Genomic DNA, 12219 nt, shown 5'->3' with positions numbered 1-12219 from the left:
TCACAGCAACAGAGACCAAACCAGGAGAGTTTTTCCTACCACTCTGCTGTCCTGTCAAGCACACAGCTAGTCTTCAGGTAAGAGGGAGCCACACCAGGGAACCAAGGCCACACCAAGGTCTGCTGCCTGTTAACCTGGCTCACATGCACTTGGCCTTCCTGACCTCTGAGACCCAGGCTGTCAAGTCAAACCTGCTGTTCAGAAGAAACCTGTCTGTTTCAGGCTTCTCTGTGGCACTCCAGGCCACAAGGATAAGGGCGGCTCTTTCAGGTACTTCTCTGTTCCCCAGAAGGCAGCAAACCTGGGCACTGCCCAAAGCATCATTGTCTTACTTAGGGTTTCTATTGTTGTGAACTATGATCATGCAATACTCATCAAAGAAAACATTTGGTTAGCGGCGGCTGCAGCAAAGCGTTTGGCACGATGTCTCCCACCATTGTGCTGGTACAGCCTACCAAGAGGCCCGAAGGCAGGACTTAACACTGACTATGAGTCTGTGAATGAGTGCATGGAAGGTGTTTGTAAAATGTATGAAGGACACTTGAAGAGAATGAATCCCAACAGTCCCTCTATCACATAGAATATCAGTCAATTGTTGGGTTTTATTGACGATCTGGCAGATGTCAGCTGTCTTCTGTACTGAGCTGATACACAGACATACCAGCCTTATAACAAAGACTGGATCAAAGAGAAGATCTACAAGCTCCTTTGTCGACAGGCCTGTTAGGCTGGGAAGTAACTGAGTTGGAAGCATTAGGGGCTGGGGGTGGGCTTGAAACGGGTGCATACAGTGTGCGGTAGTGAACATTTTGTATGATAGTAATCCTGTTTCCATTTTGTTACTAGAGCTAAGATTGAATGTATGGCATGAAACGTGAATGATCTTTTCATACTGAAACCACCATTGCCCCTTTGCTCCTTTTCTTTATTTTTTTACTTAAACATTTTTATGATAATTCAGACAGAAAATGTTTTTGCCATTTGAGGTTGGTTCCAGTTCTTGAAACTGTTCGTATCTGCTCTGTAGCAGTGAGTGCACTCACCCTTTACTGGGTGGGGAATGGTGACAAGGTTAGTTATGTCCTCTGGGAAAGTCTTAGTGAAAAATAAAGAAATGTTCTGAAAACAAAACAAAACAACAACAACAACAAAACCCATTTAATTGGGGTTGGCAGCTGGCTTACAGTTTCAGAGGTTTAGTCCATTATCATCACAGCGGGAAGCATGGTGGCAGCTGAGAGGTCTACATCTGGATGCTCAGGCAGCCAGAAGAGATAGTTTGTCACTAGGCCTGGCTTGAGCTTCTGAAACCTCACAGCCTACCCTCCAATGACACACTTCCTCCAACAAGGCCATACCTCCTAATAGTGCCACTTCCTATGGGCCTATAAGGGGGTCATTTTTATTTAAAACACCCCAATCATGCATACCCAGGGCCTGACAGGGAGACTGACAGCATTTTCCCTTACTATTTTCTCAGGCATTCCCCAGACAAAAAACCTTACCCAGGAGGCAGTGTCCAGAACAAATAGCAACGGGTCCTATTGGTATGTGTGGGTAGCAGCTGATAAGGAGGCAGGAGCCAGGACCTCAGCTCACAGAATGAATGGGAAGAAGTCTGTTGTCAAAGCACTGTAGAGAACTGGACTCCGGTTGCTAAGCTGCTGACTTTGTCCACTCCTCTGCACCTCCTCCCCTCTCCAACAGCCATTCTCATGACCTATCAGGACTCTGTGACCTTGGCAACCAGCAGGTCAGCCCACCAGCCTGGGAATGTGGTGAGAGGTGGGACTGGGGGCAGACAGTGAATGCAGTGCATGGAAGTGTGGGGGCAGATTGGCTGTTTGAACAGGGGACAGTTGTTCCAATGAGTTCTCCCCTCAGCCATTGGCTCAGATTCCCAGACTGACTGCATGTGGGAGGGCCTTGGGAACAGGGTACTCCTGGAACAGGGGTGCCCCTGGGTTGGATTGGGAGCGGGAAGCTTTGGCTGGTTGCTATGGCAGCCCTGCCTTTGAGAGCTCATTCCTCTTCTTAGATTTGACCCTGCTTATCTGTTCAGGGACCAGCAAGTGCTCTTGCCTCCAGGAAGATGAGCAAGACCTTGAAGAGGGTCTGCTGCAGAGGGGAGAGTCACTTCGGTTTGGTCTTTAATGAGTTGGGGATTTTAAAAAGTAAGGACAGGAAGAGTTGACACAGATCTCACTGGCTCAGGTTGACTTAGAATTAACTATGAAGTCAAATCTGGTCTCCAACTTGCAGCAATCATCTGCCTCAACCTTCAAAGTTCTGGGATTACAGATGACCCTCATGCCCTGCTTGAGATACTTTAAATGTGTGAAGTGTTTTAAATACACATAAAGGCATGCAAGTGTACACACATGGGTAAATACCATACATATGACACATATGTTTGCATACAAATGGACACACATGCATTTGTATGCATATGCATTCATGCACACACACAAACACAAATGCGCATGCATATGCATATACACTACAGAAACACACACATGTACACATACATACACAATCATGCCTACATAAGCACACAGACACGCACACACATTTACACACATATGTACATCTACACATGCACACACATGCTCACACAGGGGCCCACATACAAAAGCACAGGAATACCCATACAGGGACACTTGCAAAGACACACATGTGCACACACATGCACATGCCCATGCAGGGGCATGCATGCATGCAGAGACACACATGTGCACACAGTTATAAACGTGTATACAACAGGCACACACTCAGGCACGCACACATTTGTTGTGATCTCAAGGGCTGCTCTCCTGGGCTCAGCTGGGGGCCACTCTCCACTCTGCGTCCTTCTGACTCGGAGGACAAGGCTTGAGACTCAGCTGGAGCACCAGCTACTGTGCTGCATCGTTTGCCCAGTGCCATGGAGACGAGAGGCCCAGCGAGGAGCGAGATGCTGTTGCATTATTGATGGCAACACTGACAACTCAGCTCTCTCCCAGCTGTGACACTTGTCGCCTTAAGTGGGCAGTGGAAAAGGCTTCCAGCAAAGAGAGCTGAGCTAATGTGGCCTCGGGTGGCCTGGCTAGGATGCACATCCCTGGGCATGGGTGGAATGCTGGCTGCCTGACTTCTTTTTTTCTTCAAACACCCAGGACCTGGCAACTGCCTGGTGGTGTACTAAGGAAAAGGCAGATACTGAATAGGTCATGAGAAGGCTACAGACCTGCTCAAGGGACTGTTACATGAAAATGTGACCAGCCAGGTGAGAAGGCCATGTGGGCTGGCAGCTTCCTGTCACTCTGATCATCTGAGATAATTAACTTACAGAGAGATGGTTTGCTTTGTTTCAGTCTGAATGGTTCCAGTCTAAGATTGGGAGACCCAATATCGGCAGCATCTGAGGAAGTAGCGTATCAAGGCAGGACCAATGGCCCAGCACAGATGATTACCTCATCAACCAAGAAGTCAATGGAAGAGGAAGGGGCTGGGCTCCTACATGACATACCCGCCAATAACCTACAGACCTCCCATACAGCTCTCCCTCTCAAGGGCTCCTCCCCATCCCAGCAGCATCACATGGTGGGTGGGTGGGGCAACCCTTCCACAAGTGGTTTTTTGGTGGTCACTCATGTATATTCACATGTCACACCAGGTCTCTGAACTTTGCTGAACTGCTAGTGAGTGCTTGGTATCTCTGCTGACTGGGACACAGCCGAACACCAGCAAGCATGGGAATAACTGGTCTGTAAGGGTGTCTGGTAATTCCTCCTGAAAGGGGCTTTTCTGTATGCGTTCCAAGTACACCCTCAGTTCCCACAGCCACTCCAGCCGTAGTTACCATTAGCAACCTTCCTTATACGTGGAAACCGAGGCACTGGAAGGCGAAGCATCTTTTCCAGTATCACACAACCCTTGAAGATTGGCATCCTGGTGTGGACGCCAGCACAGAGCCTGACAGGGGCTCTCATCCGAGGAAACCCTGTGCATACTGTGGTTGTGGTGAGGGGAGGGGTTGACCAATTTCCTAGAGTCCCAGAGTCCTCCTGGCCTTGCTATTGAATAAGAGTACCAGTACACTGGTCATGAGTCTGTCTCTCATTCTGATCCTTCCCTCCCTCCCTCCCTCCCTCCCTCCCTCCCTCCCTCCCTCCCTCCCTCCCTCCCTCCCTCTCTCCCTCCCTCCCTCCCTCCCTCCCTCTCTCCCTCTCTCCCTCCCTCCCTCCCTCTCTCCCTCCCTCCCTCTCTCCCTCCCTCCCTCTCTCCCTCCCTCTCTCTCTCCCTCCCTCCCTCCCCCCTCCCTCCCTCCATCCCTCCCTTTGTTTTCTTCCTGGAGATGATGAAAAAGTCAGGCCACCCTGGGAGGTTTGTGAGCCATCTTGGAGCACATAGGGAGTCATGGGAAGGAGTCAGGGTCTGGAAATTGGACTGACTTCCCAGAGGAAGCCAGTTCTGAGTGAGGCCTGCCAATCCGTCTTGTGGGTAGCAATGTTTAAACTTGGCATCAGCTGGGCAGTGGTGGCACACGCCTTTAATCCCAGCACTCGGGAGGCAGAGGCAGGCGGATCTCTGTGAGTTCGAGGCTGGGCTGGACTGACAGCCTCCAAAACAATACAGAGAAACCCTGTCTCGTAAAACCAAAAAAACAAAAACAAACAACAAACAACAAACAACAAACAACAACAACAACAAAAATTTGGCATCTACTCACTGTGGATGAGAGCAAGTGTAATAACCCGGAAGAGCGTTTCCATCCCCTAAGGGGGTGATGATGTACACAGGGCCATCAGGTGAAGGAGAGTTGGGGGAGGGGCATAGGTAGACAAGGAAAGCTTCTTGATCCCAGAAGACACTGTGAGAAAAGGCAGCTAGGTACAGAGGCAGTTATCTAAAAAGGCCTAATGGAGGAAGGGAGGGTGGGGGGGTCTATAAAACACCTAAAGCAGGGTTGCATTTAGTCTTAGGCTCCCTCCTATCCCAAAGGGATAAAGCTGTTACTTCTCTTTCTCTGGGGCTTGTCTGCACTAAGGAACTAACTCAATGACCCCATAGGTGACCACCAGCACCTGTTACAAGAGACAGTTTCCAGAGGACCAGTCATACCAGCTCCGGTCAGCAGTATGGGGTTGGGTAAGTACCTCCAATCATGGGGCAGGCTTGAGGCGAAGTGACTGTTGCTCTGTCCAGGCTGAGCCAGGAGGCCAGCCGGGTCCCCATCCAAGCCTGGCTTTCCAAGAGCAGAGGGAGAACTGGGCTGCTTAGCCTGTCATCCTTCCACCCAATCCTATGTCACCAAGTCAGGGCAGAGGCTGTCGGTCCCATCTGCCCAGGCGTGTTGGGTCATGCACAGTTTGGATGTGAAATGTCCCCCAGGCTCATGTGTTTGAACACTTGGTATCCAGCTAGTGTTCTGATTTTTGGAAGATTGCAGAATTTGGGGGGAAGAGAAACCTTGGGGTTCGATGCCCCAGCCTTACTTCCTGTCCACTATGTTTTCTGAGCCCAGACACAATCTGACCGAATGCCTCCTGCTTCTGCATCGCGGCCCCCTCCACGATGGAGCGTACCCTTCTTGATTTGAAAACAAGCCTTTCTTCCCTTATGTTGCCAGCTTAAGTGCCCAGTCTGATCCCAAGGGTACTGGATTCTGCTGAGGCCACTCACCAGGCCTCGGCAGAATGACTCATGGCCATCTGCCCTGCCATATGCCTGAGCAGCACTATGCAAACATGGGCCTTGCTGGTTTCATGAGGGAAACATTGGTTCACAGTCCCTGTGTTCTAAGGCACAAAATCCAAGCGTGTTTACACAGCTAATACTGAGTGCTGTTCCCGTGAACCCTTGCTCCCAGGTGGCTCTTCTTCCTGGCAGGGTTCTGGCTCTTCTGCTCCTCAGCCATGGGGTGGGAAGCAGGAGCCAGGGAGACCAGAGATGTGACAGACCGGAGCCACTCCTGCACGGCCTTTCTCTCGACCCTCTATGCTGCCTGGCACACGTAGCCTGGTTCTGCCACTGCTAAGGTGTCTCTCCTATGCTGCTATCTCCAGAGGGACCCATTGCAGGCTGTCTCCAGCTCCAGGAACAGTGTCTACACCATAGGAAGGATTCGTTCCTGGATCGAATGGAGTTAGGGCTGAAGGAGAGGGGAATTAGTATGGGGGGTTCTGGGCCCATTTCGTGAGATTAGGGGTAGGGAACTCAACTTCCTGAATGCTGTAGTAATGACTGAGAACACTCTTCCAAGAGATTTCTTTTTCCAAGATAGAGAAACAATCCACACAGCAAGCGTCATCCAGATCTACTGAGAACCCAACCGCAAGTTTTTTCCTTGGGTTGACCTTGAGTTAGAAGCTACATGCCTGGCCACCCAGCTGTGGCCACACTGCCCCTCACAGAGGTCACCCCTGGGGTGGTGAATACATGATCTTCCTCTGTTGAGGCTCTACTCCCTATCTAATCTCAACCAAGCAAAGGGCAGCAAAGAGAAGCCACCTGAGTGCTCACACTCTCAGGGCAACGAAATGGTGAGCAGCCAGGGACACGGGGCAGTCTGTGTTCCCTTCTGGCCGAGGCAGCCTGCCTAAATGAAGAACACATTTGACATTCCCATGTCGTTGGCACTCAAGACTTCTGTGGACATTTCCTCACAGGCAAGCATGGGCTCACCGGAGTCCAGGGGCTCTGTAGGGACACACAAAGACGACTCGATGTCCTGTGACTCTGCATGAGGCGTGGGCTGTATAGGTTCAAGTGCAGGTATTTGGGAAATCCCAAGAGACATGATGGCCTTGACCCAGCGTCCCTGACAGCACAGATCCCACCTGCCTCCTTGTTAGCTGACAGCTGTGTTCAGGGCTGAGCCATGCTTTTCCTCTCAGGGTCAGACAGTGGTGGTTGTAATGGCCCCCAGACTCAGCACAACTGACTCCATGATAGGAGTACCATTCAGGCCGTAAAACTCAGCACACAGATAGCACCACCTGCCAAAATGAAAACAAAGACTGATTCCATAAGTATCTACCATCTCTAAATGTACTAACCTTACCCCTTAGCTTCTGTAGTTCTACTTCTGACTAACTGTTCTTGTTAACTGAAGTATGTCAACCCAGGACATGGCTTTAATGCTTAAAAAGTTCACCCTGAGAAGGGCTCAGTGCTACACTGGGATCCCAGACACGCAGTGTAGTTGTTAGCTGGCCAATAAAGACTTTCTATTGGCTTCAACTCATGTCCCAGCATTGGGGAGGTGGAGACAAGAGAATCCCTGGAGCTTACTGCTGGCCAATCTAGCAAAACTGGTGAGCTTCTGAGTCAGTGAGATGCTACCTCAAAATGATGATGATCATGATGACAACGATGATGACAAGGATGTGGAGAACATTCGAGGAAGATAGTCACGATGGACTTCTGGAATTGATGTGCGAACACACACACACACACACACACACACACGCATACACATGTCCACATACAATCACCTACAGCCCACATACAATGTCTGCACATACATGGCCAAACATACACCTCATTGAATTTTGACTTACAGCAGTGGTTCTCAACCTGTGGGTCATGACCCTTTTGAGAGTCAAACCACCCTTTCACAGGGGTCACCTAAGACCACCAGGAAACACGGATATTACATTATGATTTGTAACAGACTCAAAATTAGTTATGAAATAGCAGTGAAAATAATTTTATGATTGGGGGTTCCCAGAACATGAGGAACTGTATTAAAGAGTCGCAGCATTAGGAAGGTTGAGAACCACTGACTTACAGAGGCTTACTTGTCTTAACTTATACAGGTTAATCAAATTCTAAGTGCAGATATTTTACTCAGAAAGCAATCCTCCAGGGCTCCTCTGTTTACCTGCCTTTAGACTACCTCCCCAGAGACCATGCTGTGAATGTGGTACCCCAAATGCCTCATTTCTCCAGGCCGTGGAAGTTTGGTTTTCACACTAGTGAAAGACTTGCTCTTTCTGCCCCAGGGCTCTTTCCATTGAACTCCAGAGCCTTCTCACAATGCCTGTGTCTTCGCATTTGAAGTGTTGTCTCCCTCCTTTCAGGGCTAGGCACCTCTGGCTCCCAGAGGCCCTGCATCTTCAATCTCCTCCCTGCTGCTTCCACAGCTCTGCATCCTACCAGACGCTGCGAATGCAGACTTAAATGTTAAAATTTAGGGCCCGAAGCAAACATTTCAGAGTCATTCTTCCTCTTCCCTGCATTAATTACCAAATTAATCACTCTTCAGAGAGAGCTTCTCCTCCCTGTTGCTCTTCCTGTGGGCCCAGTGCTAAGCTTCTGAGAGCCCAGGCCGCTCTGAATGGATGGCAGTGGATCAAAGCTGAATACCCAGGGGGCTTTTCAAAGTGGTGTTTTTGGTTTCCTGCAAGCACTAACTCCTTCCCTTCCCTCAGCTCTGCAGACCTGTTTTCTGTGTGAGTCTGACCACTCTAATGGCTGCACCTCATAAAAGTGGGGTCCTGGGTGACTGACTTATTTCACTTTGCATAGTGTTCTCATTCATAGTGTAGCACATGTCAGCATCTTCTCCTCAAGGCTGAAGAATAATCTTGACTTATCTCCCTCGCTGCTGTGACAAAACACGCAACAAAAGCCATTTAAGGAAGCAGGGATTATTTCACTTTGGGGCTATGTCCTTCATGGTGAGAGGCATAGTGACAGGGGCGTGAGGTGGCTGGTCACATTGCATTGACAGTCAGGAAGCAGAGAGATGATGCTGTGCTCAGCTCGCTGTCTCCTTTCTGTTCAGTCTGGGACCCCAACCCATGGGATGGACCCCAAATGTGGGTCACCTCAGGTTAACCTCAGTTAGCCCAGTCTAGAGAATCCGTCACAGACATGCCCAGATATTCATTTTTTAGGTGATTCTAGATTCTGCCAAGTTGACAGTATTAGCCATCATAAGTGTATGTGTGCATTTTGTTTTCCTGTCATCCATGATAGACATCTGAGGTGTCTCCAGCTGTTGTGAACACTGCTGAGTAACTATGGAGAAGTAACTCTGAATCTCTCTTCAGTCCTTTTGGTTTACATAGAGATTTGGGATTGTAGTCACAAGCTCCCCAAACACTGTTCCATTCCTGTCTCTTTAAGTACAATTCACCTGAGCCATGACTCAGAAGGGATCAAAGCCATATATGATGGGGGCTCAGAGAAGTCCAAAGACTAAGGTGTCTATATGTATCAAGGATTATTAGAGCAGGGCATGGTAGATCAATTTTTCAAGCACAAATACTAAAAATGTTGGAACCACATGGTGGAAGGAGAGTAGACTCCTGAAAATTATCCTCTGACCCCCACCTATATGCTGTGACATGTACACTCACACACACACACACACACACACACACACACACACACTCAATACTAGTATGATAAAAATAAACCAAACCTGGGGGCTGGAGAGATGACTCTCCAAGAGCATTGGTTGCTCTTCCAGAGGACAAGAGTTTGATTCTAAGCACCCACATAGCAGCTCACAATTGTCTCTAACTCCAGCTCCAGGGATCCAACACCCTTTTCTGGCCTCTGAGGACACCAAGCATCCACACAGACATTCATGCAGGCAAAACAACCAGATATGTGAATTTAAAAACAAAACTAGAAACTATTTAAAATGGCCATACTTGTATACATAAAATGTACGTATAAAGAAACAGATTTGATGTCCATGTCCAGTGAGTGCATCTGATGTCCATAACCAGTGAGTGCATTTGATATCTATGTCCAGTGAGTACATTCACACAGACCCCGGAGTGGGATGTCTCCTTCTACAGATGTGTTTATAGCCAGAACTACTTCAGAGCATTTGCTGAAGTGCCTCCACTCTGAATCACACACAGCCCTCTTCATGGCTCTCAGGCTCCATGCAGATTTCCCACACGAGTCCCTCAAGGCTGATGGATGGGCACTGATGGCCAGGACATCTGGCCTTGACTTTTTTGTTCTTTAGTAGCTTGAGGACAATTCAGGAATCAAAAGGACATTTGCATGTGTTTGTTGGGGAGGGCTCATGGCTTCTCACTGGCTCTTCTGCCACACGAAGCTGCTCTGCTAGTCCCAGGCAGACTCCTGACATCAGGACAGAAAACATCCAGGTGTTTTCAGTTGGCTATATTAACAGGTGAGCAAAGACTTGGTCAGTTTCAGAGGCCAGCACATCTGGTGTGTTAGGATGAATGGGGTGGGGGAGGGGCACACACGTTCATATGTGTAAGTATGTGGTATCTGGGGCTGGAGGCACAGAGCTCAGTCAGTGAAGTGTTTACCATGCAAGAATGAGACACTCACTTCAACCCCCAGAACCTGCAATAAAATAAGCCAGGGGTGATGACATGCACTTATAACCCAGGGGCCGGAGAACACTGGAGCCCTGGGGTTTGGTGGCCAGCCTGTCTGAATTGGACAGCTCCAGACCAGTGACAGGCCCTGCCTCAAAAAACACAAGATAGATGGCATTTGAAGCACAACAGATGGGCTTGTCCTCTGGCCTCCATATGCACACACATATCTGTACATGCTACCCCCCAAATGTGACACTTGAGGTGACGTCTGTGGAGCTTGCTAAGTGCCTAACTAACTTCCTGTCCCGTGTCTGTGAAGGAAAAGCAGATAGCTCAGCATGTGGTTAATGTGGAGGCTGTTTTTCCTCCTGTGTGTCACAATAAATAAGCAGGCAGTTCTGCTTTCGCTTCTTCCTCAGAAGCTTTTAAACATCCCAAGAATGAGGTCCTGGTTTTATGTTTCCACTAAAATCCACACATTCAAAGAAATAGCCTAGATTCTCTCCAGTGTGTAACCTACAGGCACAGTGGGTTGGCACAGTCTTCGCTGTCTCTGCCTGTCCTCACTCCATCTGGGGATGCTGAGGAGCACACACTGGCTTCGTTTCCAAGGACATGGGGGCTACTCAATGAAGTATCTTCATGGTGAGGTGCCACAGCTGTCGCTGTGGTAAAGAGGGACATGGAGCATTGGCCAGAAGGATATGGAGTACTCAGTTTGGCTAGAAGCACACAGTCAGCTCCACAAGACATCTCCACACCAGAGGATCCATGGTGTCTCGGCCTGGGTTACAGGCGCACACCACACACCCACGCACCCAGCTTTCTGTGTGGGTTCCACAGAGAACTCGGGTCACCAGGCTTCTATATCAAGTGTTTCACTCGCTGAGCCATCTCCCTGCCAACATGTCCTCATTCTTCTTTGTGGCCACGTACATCTCTGGCCTTAGATTTTGTAAGTAAGAAGCTGTGGCTTCCTAAATCTGATGCTATCCCTGGTGAGGGACATGTAATCAAGTTGCATTTTGATTCACTGGTGGACCATGGGTTTCTTCTGTTTCATTGATTAACTGAGCAGCTGAGCAAGGTAGGCTTCTATTGTTGCTCTTTGATGGCAACTTGTATTTTTAATAAGCCTTCTCCCTGGTATAGGGGGAAAAAACCCCTCCAATATGCTAATTACTTTCAACTGCCACATACTGGGAAGGCTTTGACACACAACAATTCACCCTGCAAGGTGAGAAAAAAACACCTGCTTAATTATTCTAAAATAAAAGCAATTACTTTTAGAGGCTTGACTCCAATATTAGTTTGTACCAGTGCATCTTCATAGCAAGTAAGAATGCTTAGTCAAGAGGTGTCAGTAACTAAGCATGCTTACTTAGCACAGTGCAAAGCTGCCCAGAACTACATGCACTTTGGAGGCAGGAATCCATGTTCAGTTAGCCTGGTTAAGTAGAAACATCACCTTTGAAGAGACCAGAATCACCTTGCATCTGTGTTAGGCATGGCCCTATAGAGATGGCCTTGGGAGATGACTCTACACTGGTCCTAGAGACAAGAGGACTTAACATGAAAAGATACTGCCATTTTGGGCCATGGTAATGCCTAAGTTGGGAAGGCTCTCCATTTGGCTGCTTTTGGTTGGATTCCTCTATTTTCTCCAAGGTTCACTGTATCTGCTTAGCTTCTTGGTACAGATCATAGCTGCTATAGATCAAGGACTTGGAGAGCAGTGGCTCCAGGTTTTGCTACTATTTTGTTGTACAACTAACCGACTCACAAACAATTCTAAATTCCTTGAATAAAACATCAATTTATAAAATGAGTCAAGGTGTGGTGGCACAAATCTGTAAATCCAGGTCTCAGGACACCAAAGCAGGAGGATGAATTTATGTGAACCTATATAGCA

General features: G+C 48.5%; 1 pseudogene; it reads left to right on the top strand.

Annotated features, from left to right (window-relative positions):
- Positions 1 to 423: 423 nt before the first annotated feature.
- LOC101828323 lies at positions 424 to 739 on the top strand (annotated as a pseudogene).
- Positions 740 to 12219: the final 11480 nt, after the last annotated feature.

Source organism: Mesocricetus auratus, unplaced genomic scaffold (genome assembly GCF_017639785.1).
Source record: "Mesocricetus auratus isolate SY011 unplaced genomic scaffold, BCM_Maur_2.0 Super-Scaffold_100013, whole genome shotgun sequence".
In the NCBI taxonomy this organism is placed as follows: Eukaryota; Metazoa; Chordata; class Mammalia; order Rodentia; family Cricetidae; genus Mesocricetus; species Mesocricetus auratus.
The sequence above is the reverse complement of the archived record's forward strand: the minus strand, read 5'-3'. Positions and strand labels throughout refer to the sequence as shown.